The sequence below is a fragment of the Pleurodeles waltl genome, chromosome 10, assembly GCF_031143425.1.
Source record: "Pleurodeles waltl isolate 20211129_DDA chromosome 10, aPleWal1.hap1.20221129, whole genome shotgun sequence".
In the NCBI taxonomy this organism is placed as follows: domain Eukaryota; kingdom Metazoa; phylum Chordata; class Amphibia; order Caudata; family Salamandridae; genus Pleurodeles; species Pleurodeles waltl.
Window position 1 is genome coordinate 842615713 of NC_090449.1, and position 17498 is coordinate 842633210.

Genomic DNA, 17498 nt, shown 5'->3' on the forward strand with positions numbered 1-17498 from the left:
CCGTAGAAAACAATGGATGCCTTAATGTTACACAAAGTACCTGGTTTTCATCAAAAATAAAGCCGCACGGGCAAGTGTGCGCCAGAAAAGGCAGCAATGTGTTGATTTCTTACTCACAAGTGAGGCAGTGCGTAGTTTCTTCTCCAGTCGGGTAGGCAATGCATAATTTTTCTCTCCCGCAAGAGAGCAGTGCATCGATTTTTGGACGGGTACCTCCGGTCTGAGCAGGTTCACATTGATTTTGACACCAAGTGACGATGCGTGCAAAATCCGGCCGCACAGTGACGTGGAACCGCGCTGCGTGGGGCTTACGTCAATTTCAGGAGCCACAATTGGGTGTTACGTCATTTCTCCAGCAACGATGCAAGTGATGCATTGATTTCCCAGTAGCGATGCAGGTGGTGCTTCAATTTCTCACCCACGATGCAGGTGGTGCGTCGTTTTTCAGAGCCGCGTTGCAGGTGGTGCGTCAAACTTTTCCCCACACGGCTCCTGTGTGTGGATTTCCACTTTGTTCTACCAGCTTCACCTTTCAAGGGCCCAGGGACTGGATAAGGCACCACTTGGAAGGGTAGGAGCCTCAGCAGAGAGTCCAGGTGCTCGAATGGGAAGCCTTTGATGGAGCTGATACTTCAAAACAGGAGGCAAGCTCAGCCCAAGCTCTTGGAGACTCTTCACAAGCAGGAATATACCACAAAGTCCACCTTTATCCTCTTTCAGGCAGAAGCAGCAACTGCAGGCCAACTCAGCAAAGCACAGTCACAGGCAAAGGGTGTGTACTCCTCCTCCAGCTCTTCTCCTTGGCAGGGTTTCCTCTTGAATCCAGAAGTAATCTAAACATCTGGGGTTCTGGGTCCACTATTTATACCCCTTTCTGCCTTTGAATTTGGCAAACTTCAAAGGAAAGTCTCTGTTGTTCACAAGATCCTGCCTTGCCTAGGCCTGGCTCCAGACACACCAGGGATTTGGAGACTGCATTATGTGAGGGCAGGCACAGCCCTTTTGCAGGGCAGCTCCTCCTTAAGGGCGGAGGAGCGTCGCCCCCTCCCCCTGCCAGCAGCGACAGCTGCAAACCTTTTCCACCAAAACGATAATAAACTTTGTTTATTATCGTTTTTTTATGGAAAGGAGGCGGGGCCACGGGTGTGACGAGCAATGAGGGAGAGTGCTCAGCACTCCCCTTCACTGCACATGTATGTTTGGCCGGTCGTCTCGAGCCAGCCAAACATACATGCACCGTTGCCTCTCTCAAGCCCGGCAACACAGTTGCTCCCATTCTGCCTCGGAGCGCCCTGGCTGGGTGCTCCCAGACAATCTTGATGCTGCTCTGAGCAGTGTCAGGATTGGCACAGGGCAGGGTTGGAGCCTGTGCCTGCAGGCAGAGGAGCAGGGCGGTTCGGAAGGCCGTGGAGGCGGCACAGGTACGTTTTTTTGTTTTTTTAAATTTAATCCTCCCCCCTTGCTCCCCTATTAATCCCTCCTCCCTCCCACGTGCGCCGCCCCGCTCCTTCACCGTTGTGCGAGCCGCAACTGCCCTTTTGGGTGTGTCAGCTCCTCCCTCCACTCTAGCCCAGATGACCCATGAGGATATGCAGGATACACCCCAGCTCCCTATGTGTCACTGTCCAGTGGAGATTCAAAAACAGCCCAACTGTCAGTCTGACCCAGACAGGGAATACACAAGCAGGCAGAGTCATAGAATGATATAAGCAAGAAAATGCCCACTTTCTGAAAGTGGCATTTTCAAACTGGCAATCTAAAACCTAACTTTACCAAAAGATGTATTCTTAAATTGTGAGTTCATAGACCCCAAACTCCATATCTCTATCTGCTCCCAAAGCGAAACTGCACAGATATTTAAAGGCAGCCTCCATGTTAACCTATGAGAGAGCTATGCCTTGCAAGAGTGAAAACCGAATTTGGCAGTATTTTACTTCCAGGACATGTAAAACACATCACTTGCCCTACCTTTAACATACACTGCACCCTGCCCATGCGGCTACTTAGGGCCTAGCTTAGGGGAGCCTTACATGTATAAAAAGGGCAGGTTTGTGCCTTGCAAGTGGGTACACTTGCCAAGTCGAATCGGCAGTTCAAGACTGCACACACAGATACTGCAGTGGCAGAGTTGAGACATGTTTACAGGGCTACTCATGTGGGTGACACAATCAGTGCTGCAGGCCCACTAGTAGCATTTGATTTACAGGCCCTGGGAAACACATAGTGCACTTTACTAGGGACTTACTAGTAAATCAAATAGGCCAATCATGGATAAACCAATCACCAATAAAATTTAAACAGCGAACATGTGCCCTTTAGCACTGGTTAGCAGTGGTAAAGTGCCCAGAGTCAGAAAGCCAACAAAACTGGTCAGAAAAAATAAGGAGGAAGGAGGCAAAAAGTTTGCGGACAACCCTGCAAAAAGGGCCAGGTCAAACAGGCACCTTTGCACCATGGTGCAGCATGCAGCACAGTCGCAAGATGATGTCTCTCTTGGGAAGGCATTCTGATGCATTCCCAGTTCTACAAATATTGACAAATCTGGGAATGCTTCAAAATTCAGGGGTGAATGCTTGGGAACACTGCAAACACACAAGGTGTGTGGTGGCTAAGGGGAACAGGTCTCTTATGGCCTATTCAATGTACGCCAGTTGGGCGATTGCCTTAGTGGGTATGGAGGGATGGGTGCGACAGATGGATAAACCTATGAGGGAGTTCCCTTTACGGACTAGGTGGTCCATGATAGCCTGGAAATGTACACAAGACTGGCTGATTTTGATCATTAAGACAGCAACCAGACTTTCTGAGGTCCTAGTAATCCAGATAAAGAGAACTGAAAATAACCTTAAAGCAGGATTGACAACAGTATCTTTAAAAAAGAAGTTAGAAGAATCAAATAAGGTAATTAATGAATTTAAAGAATATTTGACTCAACGCAAAATGTCAAAATTCCAAAAAGACCTGCAGAAATTTTCACTTGAAAGAATATACCCTTATATCAAGGAAGACTATGGGGGTCATTCTGACCCTGGCGGCCGGTGACCGCCAGGGTCACCGACCACGGGAGCACCGCCAACAGGCTGGCGGTGCTCCCGAGGGCATTCTGACCGCGGCGGTTCAGCCGCGGCCAGAAAGGGTAAACCGGCGGTCTCCCGCCGGTTTACCACTGCCCTTGTGAATCCTCCATGGCTGCGGAGCGCGCTCCGCAGCCATGGGGATTCTGACACCCCCTACCGCCATCCTGTTCCTGGCGGGTCTCCCGCCAGGAACAGGATGGCGGTAGGGGGTGCCGCGGGGCCCCCGTAAGAGGGCCCCGCAAAGTATTTCAGTGTCTGCTAAGCAGACACTGAAATACGCGACGGGTGCAACTGCACCCGTCGCACCCCTGCAACTACGCCGGCTCAATTCTGAGCCGGCGTCCTCGTTGCAGGGGCATTTCCTCTGGGCCGGCGGGCGCTCTTTTGGAGAGCGCCCGCCGGCCCAGAGGAAATGTCTGAATGGCCGCCGCGGTCTTTTGACCGCGGTGCGGTCATTCAGCGGCGGTACCTTGGCGGACGGCCTCCGCCGTCCGCCAAGGTCAAAATGACCCCCTATGTCCCAAAATCTTCTAACTCCTCCGACACATCTTCAAGAGGCTACACAAGCTCTGACTCAGATATCGACCCCGCACAGACATCACGCCCCAGACGCGGTCGGCAGGGCTCCCAAAGGAGCAGATGGGAATCACCCACATATGGTGCCCCAGTTCCCTCCAATGAGTAGTCAACCATGGGGATGGACCCCCATTACGGGCCCCCACCCACTTTCAACCCCCAATATACCCTCAACCACCTGCACCCTGGGCCTATTCCAATGCTCCTTTTTTAGAAAGAGGCCAGGGAAGAGGGAGAGGGAAGAAGAAGGTAGTCAGCTGGAGACCAAGGGAGGAACAAGCAGAGACCGAAACCCCCAGCACGAGCAAGATCTGACAAATAGGTTAACCACAGGTATTAACCTAAGCCAAAGGACGCTAAAGGACAATGAACTAAGAGCCCTGGAGAAGGGCCTTGGCTTCGTCCCCACACCTAAACTAGACATCTTCGAATTGAGAATCAAGGTGGCAGAATTTTTCAGGAAAATCAGACTCAAGACCTTCTTTTTAAAACACCCTAACTCCAACACTGGACAAGATTAGAATACTGGGCTACAACCCAAATCTAAATTCACTCTCCCAGTAATCAAATGCCACCTGAGGTATTAGATTTTGAAAAATCAGTCAGTCGGAAAATCGACAACCTACGAGAGATCCCCTCAGATAATTTCCAGAACATTAACACCCATGAACTAATAGCACTACGGGACCTCACCGCAGACACCTCGATTACTGTTAAACCAGCAGACAAATGGTTTGCAACGGTGATAATGCCAACAACAATGTACAATGAGGAGTGTTCACACCTGCTGGGTAACACCCACCATTACAAAAAAACTCTCCAGAGACTCCACCTACGAGATCCAAGAAGAAATAGCCTGCTTAACATCAAAAGGATTAGACAATGGATGGCTCACTAAACACGAGGCAGCTTTTTTAAAACAAGAGAATCCCAAAACACCTTACTTTTATGTATTACCCTAAAAACATAAAAACAAACACCCACCTCCTGGGAGACCAATAGTATCAGGGATTGGGTCGATTCTAGAGCCCCTCTCTTGCAATTTTGCGATTGGTTCCTTCAACCATTTGTTAAAAAGATACCAACATACTTAAAGGATGCAAAATATGTACTCAACCTGCTTAATGGCCTGGAATTTAATAGGGAAAAAGAGCTCCTGATAACCCTGGATGTTGAGTCCCTGTACACCACATACCTCAGGAAGCCACCCCGGAGGTGATCTGTGTCCTTTTAAAAAATAGTGCCTGGAACTCTATAACACCTCCCGAGTTTATTCTTGACCTTGCGCACACAGCACTCACGAGGATTTTTCTTTAATTTAACAACAGCCACTACCTTCAAGTACATGGAACATCGAGGGGCAGTACATTTGCCCCGAGTCTGGCCTGTCTCTACTTAGACCACTTTGAGAAACAATTTGTACTAAATTAAGAGAATCCTTACTATGAACAAATCAGGTTATGGAAATGTTATATCGATGACGTCCTCTTGATCTGGACAGGTACAACAGAAGACGCGACAACATTTGTGGAATGGCTAAATGCTTCAAACCCCTTCCTGAGATTTACATCAACTATAGGTGATACAGAACTCTCCTTCCTTGATCTTCTTATATCCAAAAAGGATGGCTTTCTTAAGACTGAAGTCTTCTATAAACCAACAGACAGGAATAACCTGCTCCAATTCCAGAGCTTTCACCCATGCTACCTGAAAAAGAACCTGCCAGTAGGTCAATTTCTCTGCCTATAACTGTTCTGAACTGGCAGACTACACCAAACACGCCAAGAAGCTCACTAAAAAACTCCGGGCAAACAGCTATCCAGCCCAACTCACTAGAAGAGCAGAAAAAAGAGCTTGTTTTAGCCACAGGGACCTGTTGCTGCAACCATCCTTACGAGCTGAAAAGAAGGACAGTTTAATCTGTGTGACCACCTTTAATCCATTGTCTAATACAGTCAAAAAGATAATTAAGGAGGACAGGAAGATCTAACATCCGGAGGATTGCCTTTGGATCCCCCGCTCAATGCCTACAAAAAAACAAAAAGCATCCGTGACATGGTAGTTCACACGCGCCCACATGATAGCACCCCTGTGAACAAACAAACTACATTATGGCACTTACTGCCCCCCCACCGGGCACTTCCAGTGCGATAATTGTAGTGTCTGCCAGTTCACAAAAAAACCCACCAAACTAGAACTTGGACTACAGACCCCATGGGAGCTGAGGTCACTCACAAACTGCAATAGCAGAAACGTCATCTATATGATAAAATGCCCTTGTCAACTCATGTATATCGGCATGACCACCAGGAGAGTGGGCACGTGCATCTGCGAACACCGAAATACCATCAGATGCCGACGGAATGCAACCCGTCTAACGGATCATTACACTCAGAGCAATCATGCTCCCGACAACATGGAGTGGTTTGTCATAGACAAACTCAGCAATCCTACTACGAATATGAAACAAAAACTGCTATACTATGATAAGAGATGGGTATGGAGATTGCATACTGACACCACATCCAATGGTCAACCCTGTAGGTTCGGTATTTCTCCCTCCCCCCAGTTCCTTTATTAAGCACTGAAATCTCGTCATTCTCTCTGGGCATCTTCCCCCCTTTTTTCTCCCCCTGTTTTTCCCTTTCCTCTCCCTCTCTTCCCCCCTCCTTTTTCTTCCCCCCTCCTTTAGCTTCCTCTCTCTCCTTTCCCTTCCCCCTTTCTCCCCCCCCCCCCCTTTGCTATCCACTTTCCCTTCCCACTCTTCCTCTTTTCCTTCTCTTCTGGGGTACATGCTTAGTCCCCTGTACCTCCGCTCTGCCCCTTTATTAGTAGTATTTTCTCTCTTGTCTGCTTCTTTCCTCCTCACTCCCTCCACAGGGGCCTAATCATAGGCACTTGGCCCTGCCTCCCTCCTCGCTGCCCATCTGCTCATCATCCCTCCTTCTCATCCCCATACCAACCCCCCCTTGCCATCCCACCTCTTCCCCCTCTCCAGATTCCTCCTTGGTATTTCTCAATTCTTCCTCTCCCCCTCTTCCCCTCCCCCACTCTTCTCTGCTTTCTCTCCCTATCTCCACTCCTTCCCCCCCTCCCAGGTTACAGGATCAACCTTTTTTTAAATATTTTATCTGGCCTCTACACAGTGCAGGGCACAGGGCACTTTGCCGCACGCACATGAACAGGCACTTCTTGGAGCACACGCACGGGCTCAAGGTTGCTGTAGCAACCTTTTCAGCGAGCGGCCCTCCGACCGATGGGACTTTATTTCCCAGCAGCCGGAGGCCCGGGCAGATGCACAGTGTCTCAAGTCCGTTCACGTGACAGCGCTTGTTTCCGGTTCGCCCGGCCACTGGGACTCGCCCTCCCGGCGGCCGGGGTACCCAGAAGTCAGGCGGCAATCGCTCCCCAGCTGAGGGGCACATGTGATCTTAACGCAGCACTAATGATCCCTCTGGGATTTATTATTTAAAGTTCACTGCACCCCGGCTTCATTGAGCAAGCGGCTGGGACGCGGACCACATAGGTGCATAATCGAGATGCTGCCTTTGAAGGAGTAAGTCTGTGACTCCCCCAGCGGGCCCCCTTTGATCCTATTTCGAGATAAGTACCTCTGCATGTTTGTCTATCTTATTTATGTATTCTAGTTACCCCCCAGAGGGAGGCTTCCCTCTAAGAGTAATACCCACTTTCTGTCTTGTATCAGATTGATAAGTCCTACCGCATAACAGCATTTTCCCTTGATAATGATGACGCCATAACCATCAGTGCCGGTTTGGTACACACTAAGCCATCCTAACCTACAAATTGAGTCTTAGCAATCCCCGTCCATTTTTATCTTTACCTGCCTTAGCCTTGTTGTGACCTGTTTATCCCTCATAGAGTGTGACTACAAGGGGCAACTCCCCTCCATCAGTTCCGAGACCAGATGCTAACCGCCTTGTTCATACCGGGTAAGACAAACAAGAGTATGCTGCCCTTGTTAAAGACATTACAACTTTTGCATGTATGTGTGTATTTCCCACGGCATGATGTTGACACTCTTAGTGTGATGTGGTTTGGAGTGATGTGGCACAGATATTTCACGATTTTGAATTCTGATCTCATTTCTTTTTTAGGCCATACCCCTTAATCATAACCAGGTAGAGACAATTTCTTTCTGAGCATTCACTTTTCCTCTACGAGCTTTTCAGACAATCTCCACACTTTTAGGGATCCTCTAGATTGCCCCAGATCATGTTGGCTCTTAGTGTGGGCAGAAAATTGTTGGTCCCCACCTTTTTAGACACCTTGAGCCATTAAACTCAAAGGTGTCTCCATTCCCCCTTTTAACCTTACCTACAAACACCAATATTACATTTTCAAACCAAACGGGTGATTTGCAAGTTATTTTATCTATCACTACTCTTAACTGGATCCCTTGTATTATCCAGCAAGATAACATTTCAGCACTCCCTCTGAAGTTCTTCTAACAACGAGGTTGAGTTCGCCCAGGTAGTATCATCTTACCTAGGTGGGGCTATGTGGTCATATGATGAAGCATGACACTGTAATGTGTGTGAGACCACCTAGTCCGTAAAGGGAACTCCCTCATAGGTTTATCCATCTGTCGCACCCATCCTTCCATACCCACAAAGGCAATCGCCCAACTAGCGTACATTGAATAGGCCATAAGAGACCTGTTCCCCCTACCCCACAACACACCGTGTGTGTTTGCAGTCTCTTGATATAACAGGAGTAAGTGTGGGGTTGGATTACTCCCGATACTCTCCTTTCGTGTTTTAATAATGCTTGGGAACATTCACACTCCACTCATAGAACGCCTCCTTGAGGAGAGTAATGCAAGGCGGTGCCTTGCATTACGTCAAATTTACCGAGCCATGCAGGACCATGGAAGGTGGTCTTGCATGGCTTGGTAAATCTCATTATAGGTTTTGCATTAATCTGCAATCCCTTGTGTGGTGCAAGGACGATGCAAAATCATAGACAAATATGCCCCTCAATATACATCTAAATTCACTGCCACTTCTTGTTCTACTGCAAATCCGCTGTCCTGTCACGGCAACCAGGGCGCGCTGCAGCGACTTGCACCAGAGCCAAAAAAACACACACAGGAAAAATGTCCATTGCAAAGTTTATACTTACATGTGTTCTAGGGGATGCTACACAAAGGCAAATATGGCATAGAATAATTTAATGCTCGTTTTTTCTGTGTGAACATCAGAAGATATGTAGAAAATCAATGTTTCCCACTGTTAAAATGTAAAAGACTGGACTATACTAGAGACAAAACTAGAACAATGTAAAATTAGTTTGCATTGATTTTTCTTTTAGTCAACTAGAGTTTCTTTGCTAACATCTCTATAATAATAATACGAATCAGCACAAAACTGTGTTATATATGTTTAGCAAAGCTTTCACAATCCAGTTTCCTAATATTTTGCCCTGGCACAAAACCTTGTCTGTCCAGCTGCACTTTTACTTTAATATTGTGCCACATCATTGTCAAATCAAAGTCAGCAAATCCCAAACTGGCGTTGCTTCTTTCTGACTCTGGGTCCGTCTGCAGCTGTTCATTTGCTCCTTTATAACATTTTGTCCAGATTTACAAAGATGTCACACAACGCAGAAACCGAAGTTGCTGCACTGCATTGCATGTGAGGTTGAGGGCGGGACAGTGCCATATCTATTCTCTACCTAGTGTGGACACACAATTAAGCAGCCTAGCACCACACACAAAACTGCATAATGTCTAGTGTAGGCTTTGTACTAGAAAGGTACCTTAGTATTTTATGTCCCATTATCACTTTGGCAGCTCATGACCCCAGAAAAGCTTCCCATATTAGGAAAACCTGGCCAGCTTGCCTGCAAGGTCTTTATAAAAAATGTTTCTCAATCATTTACATAACAAATTTAACTATATCCTCCCTCGGCTGCTCATTGCCATTCCCATTGGAGGACCTCCACCTAACTCCTGTTGCTAGACATTCTGGCCACTGTTTGCTATATGCCTTGCTGGTCGACAATGCCAATGAACCTTCAATCATTTTGTGGCGCATTGTATCTACAGGTCCTTTGATAATGACCTCCTGACCTGATCTACTTCTGGTGCCGGATCTCCCCAGCAGTGAACAAAACAATGCATCTGCAACATTTAATTTCTCTCCTGGGAAAAGATTAGCTCTAAATACAATTTTGTAAAGCACACAACCCTGGAACAAAACTCTCAATAACTAAAACACCTTCACGTCGCATGCAGATTGCCTGTGTACAATATTTACCATTGCCATGTTTTCCACATTAAAGAGCACTTTTTTGTTTTGGAAGAACCTACCCCACAACACTAGTGCTTCTCAGTACTTAATTTTTAAATAAAAACGTGCTGGTGCCCAAAGATCTCCTCTGAAACACACGGCTGCTGCAATTAAATGTGCCAGCACAGAATACCAAGGCAGCGTAATCCTAAAGTCATCTTGGGCCTCTTTAATCCATTTACAACCATTCCATGCCCCTTCAGCTCACAGTTGCAACTTTCTGCTTTTTCCCTTTGTGACACTTTTTCGTTTTTCTCTCCCTCCTTTCTTTGCCATATGTGTGTTTTGCTTCCAGTAAATGATTGAGGCAGAAAAATAAGTGCCAGCCCTCAAAAATAAGTGCCCTACGCCAGAAACCACCGGCACAAATTAAACACTGGTGCCCCTACTAACGGGAAAAATTCAAACAGGCAATACTGCACCCTTAGTACTTCCAGTCTTCTGACCATCGCTCTGTGTATGACATTTCTTGCCAAAAAGGCCAAAGCTGTTCCCTTCAGCTACACCTGAGGATATCACAATAGACTATTCAGCTTTCTGCCCCATACCCCACAGATATCCCTTTGAATTCAGTCAAAAATATTTTCCACATGCTCAAGTCTGCTCTTACCCTGCGGACATCTGCACACTATACTGCAGAAGGGTGTAAACTGACAAAGCCAAACCTAGTCAATGGCAGAACGTCCTTCCACTTTGCACTGCTCTGCATGCAAAATTCAAGTGTCCTAACAGGATCTGAACAGCTGAACTAATGCATTCCTTTTCAGCAACATTTCTTCCAACAAACCTCACTGACTCGCCTTCTGATCTTCGGGTGACCTAACCTCCATAGCTATCAAATCAATCTCTATGCCCAAAAACCCAACACTAACAATAGACCCACCATTTTCTCAAAGGCCTAAGGCACCCTACGTCATGAATCAAAAATGTAAAACAGTCCAGCATCTACTTGTAGCCACATGAATGACACAGATCCAAGTAGGGGGACCAATTGAAAACTGAAATTAAAAGTGAACAACCACTGCAAAAAACTGCTAAATGTCTCAAACAGCATATACGATACAAAATAACCCATCTGTATAGCCTTATCCACAAAAACCTTGGCCCCCATATTGCATGGCCAGCAGTCTAAAGTCATGTGGGTGAACTAGCAGGAGGCAAAAAGCCATTTGATATTACGCTTTGCCATCAAAGCTCCTCCCCTCTTCACCAAACCAATGGTGTCCTCCTCTGATGCAAACTGCACTGAACTCATGTCAAAGCCCAGCTCACCTGAGTTCTTGTTGAGTTCTGATGGAGGTTGAAGACAATCCGACCCCACCCTGAAACTGCTTGTTCCAGCACACTAGTTTTTAAAACAGTGCACTAAGAACAGAAGCTCAAGGGAAGGGGGGAAGTGGATAAAATAAAAAAAAGAGAGACAACACCGTTCTTGCGTTTCCACTGTTGAAGTGCTGCACAAATCTGCGGCCCTTTCTGACTTCTGTAGAAACTGGTGCCTAATGAAACATAAACAAATAACAGATAAGTGCAACCTATTCCTAAATGGGTTCCTGACTATCCCTTTATTTATTGGAAATTCTATTCTAAAAGTACCTCTTGGATCCTGGTCTCTAGTTTCCAGGTTTGGAATGTGTTACTGCTCTGGGATGTGTTTTCTATTACTGTTAAGCTTCTAAAAAATTAAACAAATACCGTTATCAGAATTACCAATATCAAACATTCATCATAATATAACTAAAGCCTAAATTCCCAATAGCAGACTCACTTTTCGCATATTTCCAGAATCTTTTATAAAACAAATACTGTACTTTTACATCAAAATACAGCATGTAATTTGTGCAAGTCCTTGATTTACTGTTTTCCTTGCTGTCAATGGTTTCCACTGTTCGATTCCCAAAAGTTCCATGAAAAAAAACAATGTCCGCTTCACAAAGTCCTGCAAAATAATCCTGCAACAAAGAGCCTTAATCACAATGCTCGTGGAAGGCACTTCGCCTCAAACTGTCTATACACGAATCCAGAAATTGCCGTCAAAGCTCCCTCAGGTAATAAAAAGTTTTGCACTTACTTGTTGCTGGCAAGAGATACTGATCAGTCTAACCTTGTCTTCTTTCTCTTTTGCAGGTTACTCGTAGGAGAGAGGCTGAGGCAAGGAGGAACCGGAAACCGGAAGAAGGAAGAGCCAGCAGCTGCGCCAATTGAAGTCAAAGAAAGTCTGTAAAGAGCAGGAGTGCCAGCGCCGAGGGATCTGTTCTCAGGTAAGCGGGAGGTAGACGAGCACAAGCACTGGGTGAGGCTCGGGGGATGCCTTTTATAGACAGGGCTGGGTGTGGTTCGAAGAGCTGGGTGTGGTTTGAAGGGCTGGGTGTGGTCCTCACATGCTGCACATGTTCTTGGAAGGTGTGCAGAGCTGGGTGTGGTTTGAAGAGCTGGGTGTGGTCCTCATATGCTGCACATGTTCTTGAAAGGTGTGCAGAGTTTCAGTTATTATGCAAATGAGTTGGATTAACACATGGCCTAGGGAGGAGTGTTTTAAAGAAGCCTTGGTAAAAGCAAGGCCCAATGTGTAAACAAAACAGCACATTAAACAACATACACAGAAGCCTAGGGGGGGGGAAGGTGAGATAACAAGAAAGGCTTTGAATAGTAAGTTTAAAAGGGAGCTATTAGAGAGCCCACTAGTGCAGTGAGAGGGGACATGCTCTTTGCTGTGTACAAACCCTAACAACTCAGCTCACCCTCTATGAAAATCATTAATAGGCTTCTCTTCTGACCAAAACAGCTGTTGAATAAACCTCCTTTCTCATTCTTCGGCACCACTCCTATGTATGAAATGATCAGCCTTTACAATGGGCAACTAAAAAATGCTATACATCCAAAATAAGTGAAGGGGAGGATTGCAACGGTCCATCACCAATGTTCCCTCTAATTCCTTTCCTCTGTGTGCAGCAGTCAAGGGTGTCTGTGTGCTGGAGCCAAAGCTACATACGCTGAAGACATAGAATAATTTACTAAACAAGTGAACAATCATCAAAATCTGTGACACAGACTACTCCAAAGACTTGTGTTTGTGTAGATATATATATATATATATATATATATATATATATATATATATATATCCTCCAATTTAGCCCCTCCTGGCGTTCCAGGTGCCCTTTGAAGTTTTCAGTGAGGTTGTTAGAAATGAGGCATCTAGTTGGCAGTGGTGTGCACCCTGTCCAAGTTGGGACCCTCACTCTAGTCAGGGTAAGGAAGTAACACAACTAAGATAACCCCTGCTCACCACCTTGGTAGCTTTGCACAAGCACGCAGGCTTTCCCAGAGGCAATGTGCAAAGTATTTGTACACACACACACACACAAAGTAACACAGTGAAAACACCACAAAAATAATCCACACCAGTTTAGAAAAATATGAAGAATCATGACGTTCTGACTCTTGTGTGTGCTGTTGTGACACTGCATGCACATGCTCCGTACTGCTCTCTGTTTCCTTTTAAAGAGGGCTCATCTCAGGGGTGGCCCCTCCATCTGAGTGGAGGAGCTTCGTCCTCCTAAAAAAAATGCCCCCAAAACTGAAAAATAAATGGTAATAGACTTTATTAATTACCATTTTATTTTTCAGCGTCCCATCTTGAACTGAATGTCAGGCGGGGCAATTGCTGTCAAGTGGTGGCAGGGAGCTGTGCACTTGTTTAAAGTGCGCATGTCCCTTTTACTGTCTGTCTTGCGACGGCCAGCCAGACATGTGCATTTTAAACATCTCTAACCCATCTGTTTTAAGACAGCTGGGTTAAAGAAAGCACCAGCCTCCGGCGATCTTGAGAGCCCTTAGAGAGGCCACTCCCATCAGTCCTGAGGATGCTTTCATGCTGGTTACCAGCATGAAAGGAGCACCAGGATTGGTTAGTGATGTTTCCTGGTTCTGCACGTTGGAGCTTCCAGGAGCAGGAGGACGCCGTGAGGAGGACACCTGAAGGTAAGTGACTTTTAAAAAAAAAATGTATTATTATTATTTTGCCACCCTGCCATAAACATAAGTCAGCCGCCACTGGTTCATCTATCACTTCAGTGATATCTGTAGACAGGAGCCAAAAAACATTAGTTAATTGCAGATGCAACCTCATGGTTTAGTAAGGGATTTACAACGGTTTTGCCCTCTTGAGTTTACATTTTATCTGTGATGGCATAATGTGTGGTCCAAATCTTTCTTGACTGCGAGCACACCTAGGCCTCACTCCCCTTGGGGCCTTTCGTCTTCAGTGTTAGGGTAAGCCAAACCTCCACGGTTATGTGTGTGCTTTTGCCTTTTTATACTCCAAGTGCACTCATTAATGTTTGGTTTCCGTCTAGATAACACCCAATGTGTGAGAATGCATGGTTTGCTGTGTTCACATGTGGTGATGATACACATATATTTTGAATGTGAAAAACAGTGAGTATGCTTCCCAACAACATTATCAAGGATCTTATGTTCGATTATCTTTACACAGGTGCGTAGATTCTCATGCATATTATGATTTAGTTTAACTATACTTGTCTATGTCTTATACATTTATACGTGTTTTGGTACAGTGTTAAAAACATTGTATTCCTCTATGGGGGTATATTTAGATTTGGGTTTATATCAGCTAGGTCCTAATGAATGCTGATGGCCCACATGGGCAATGCTGACCTTCATAATCAAGTACTTTAGGGATTATTACTTCCAGTAACTACCCTGTGATGGAGCAGCCAACGAAGCAGCCACAGAGAGTCCAGGAAGTAGCTGTGGTAGCGCAGCAGATACAGAGACTGTCGTCAGCGGGTTTCCCGGGGCATGTTGGAGTGGGCAATTGTCGCTCTAGCTGCTTCCCCGGACACACACTCCAGTCTGGTCGCTCATAGGAAAAGTGAGGGACTCCTGAAGGCACACAAAGGAGAGCTAGAGGGAGAGGACACGATACGGACAGACCAGAACGAATCACCAGGAGAATTTGAGGACGATGCGAGGACTGAACCAGGAGGCCACCGACACTGCGAGGCACCTCACCACATTCCTGGCATTAGCTCGCATATGGAGGCAGTTCTGGAGACTGGGGGAGGAACGAGTAGGACAGGTATCAGGGGACGCAGCCGGTTAACCTTATGGAAAGGGGCTCAACACAATTTTGATGCTTGCCAGGACCTGGGGGATGTCTGTGCATGCATAATAGCACAGGGAGCTCGAGCACTCATATGGTGACGAATGAAAAGGAGAAAATCAACGCACCAGAGTTACCCCTTTTGTCCCCCTCACGAAACCCTCAGAAATGAAAGCACCCAGTATCAAAACACTTACCTGAGTCCTTTTCCTTGTTTTGTTTTCCGAGGCGCCTACACCACGAGGTGGTCCGGAAGATCGCCTCACTTATCTGTTATGCTATAATAAAAAGAGAAGTACATTTCCTAGGGCATCTAGCTAGTTCTGTACGGTATTATCTCCCATATTTCCCCACAGTAGGCAGTATCTCACCCCGGGCCCCGCCACATTCCCATTCTTGTTTAAACCTTGCTGTGGCCAGTAAAAATCCTAATGAAAAAGTATCTTAAAACTATCCTCAGGTAATTTTAAACAACTAACTTTGCCCAATCTAAAAACATCTTAAACCACCATATTGCGGTGGTCCTTTGATCACAAAAGATTTCTTAAAACAGATCCTTATGTGGAGCCTTTCGGGTATGGAATACACCACCCAATGTCAAGCCCAACCTGATGATAAAGCACGCCACCTAGGTGGGTGAGGGTCAATGTACCCCGATAAGAACAGCCTTAGGGTCTGTAATAAAATAAATATAAAATGGTTAAGTATATGAAGCATCACATATTTACGTCTGCACCACCTCAGGATGTTCCGTCACTGAGCATAAATTCTCAGCCCACCGTCGTATTCTAATCTAAACCCAAATTAAAAGTCATGCAACAATAAGACAACATCCTTTCTTTATCATAGAACAGCAGCCAGTATTGCAAGTGTTCCAATTTAATGATGTATGAGCCCTCTCCCACTTGGTTCTTAGTCCCACTCCCTCTCCCCTATAATTCTCTCCTTACCAGGTCCCTTCTTACCCACTACCCAGTTGGATGCCGCATTTTGTGAATGGGTACCACCCCCCACACTTGGAGCATTCATGCCTAAATCTGCAATACCACATGTTACAGAAGCCTTCTTTAAATGCCCTTTTTTTCACCTGACCTGCTTGTCTCTCCCACCCCACTAGGGGTGGGGCGTCAAATCACTGGCAGCCCATTAACATTGTATGTTGTATGTGTCACCCTTGTAAGCGCTATTCACTGCAGCCACAAGTCTGTATCCAATTCTCCCCATTGCGCATCTGTGTCTTCCACTAGCCTCGCTCTGAACTCATCATCATAACACACCCAGGCCAATCCCTCAAAATGTATTTGGGGTTTCAGAATCACATCGGTGTAGGCAGTTGTTCAATTCTCTACAGACTCGGGCACCGTCAGGCACTTAGACAGCTCAAATTTCCTTGTTTCTTGTTCAATCTATCCTTCGCCTTTACCTCTCTGTGAAACTCCTCTTTCCAAAAGTTTTCTTTTCATGATGCCATTAGGTGCTCTCCAAGCAATTTTGTAATCCTCACTTATGGAAGTTTCTTATGTTTTATTATCTCTTTACTTGCTTTCTTATCTTTGTCCTTTTCATCATCATTGATGCTCCCACTTTCAGTGACGGTCCCAATTCATTGTTTGGTGTCCTCTTCATCTACTATCATAGCCTTTATATCTATATCCTGGTCTGCCACACATTACTCTTAAATAACCTCATCTCTTTCCTTTCAGTGACCTCTTCACAACTGACACCTATTAACCTAGAATACTGTTTGTGTGAGTTTCTGGCATACCACCAATTGAAGACCTACCTGGCCTCAATTTTGGGGCTTGCGCTGAAGCCTGTTGTCCTGGTACCGGCATTCTGACATCTGAAGTTGTCGCACACCTCTGAGAACTATTAGTGTTTTCACACTGTGAAACATACTGAGTCTGCCTATCAAGTTAGCTATATTTGACCCCTACCAACCACTCACATTCTTTGACCTCTGCCACCACTCTTCAACGTCATCCTATCTTCTTCCCTACTCCAATTCTATTACCTCTCCTTTCTCTAACGTCTTATCCACTTCTTCAAAATCCAAAAGTGTTTCCTTCACATGTACATAAGATCCCCTGGCCCAGCATCTACCAGTTGTGCCAGGAACCTCCCTGTCACCAACATCACTGTACCCAAAATCTTTGAAAACGTTGCCCGCCTTCTTCTGAAAAGTGGCTTCCCTAGACCTTCCCTTTGTCACATTGGTCTGTTCCCGGGCCATCTTCAAGTCAGCCACACTAGACGGTGTCTACAAATCATATAAGACTCTCCTGTGTGATGCCATCCACCTTTTTTCAGCCTCTTTCTCCTCTTGTTCCTTCTTCACATTCAGACTCGTCTGGTTACCCATCTCAACAGTGAAAACCCATTCTTCATCTATTTTCACTGTCC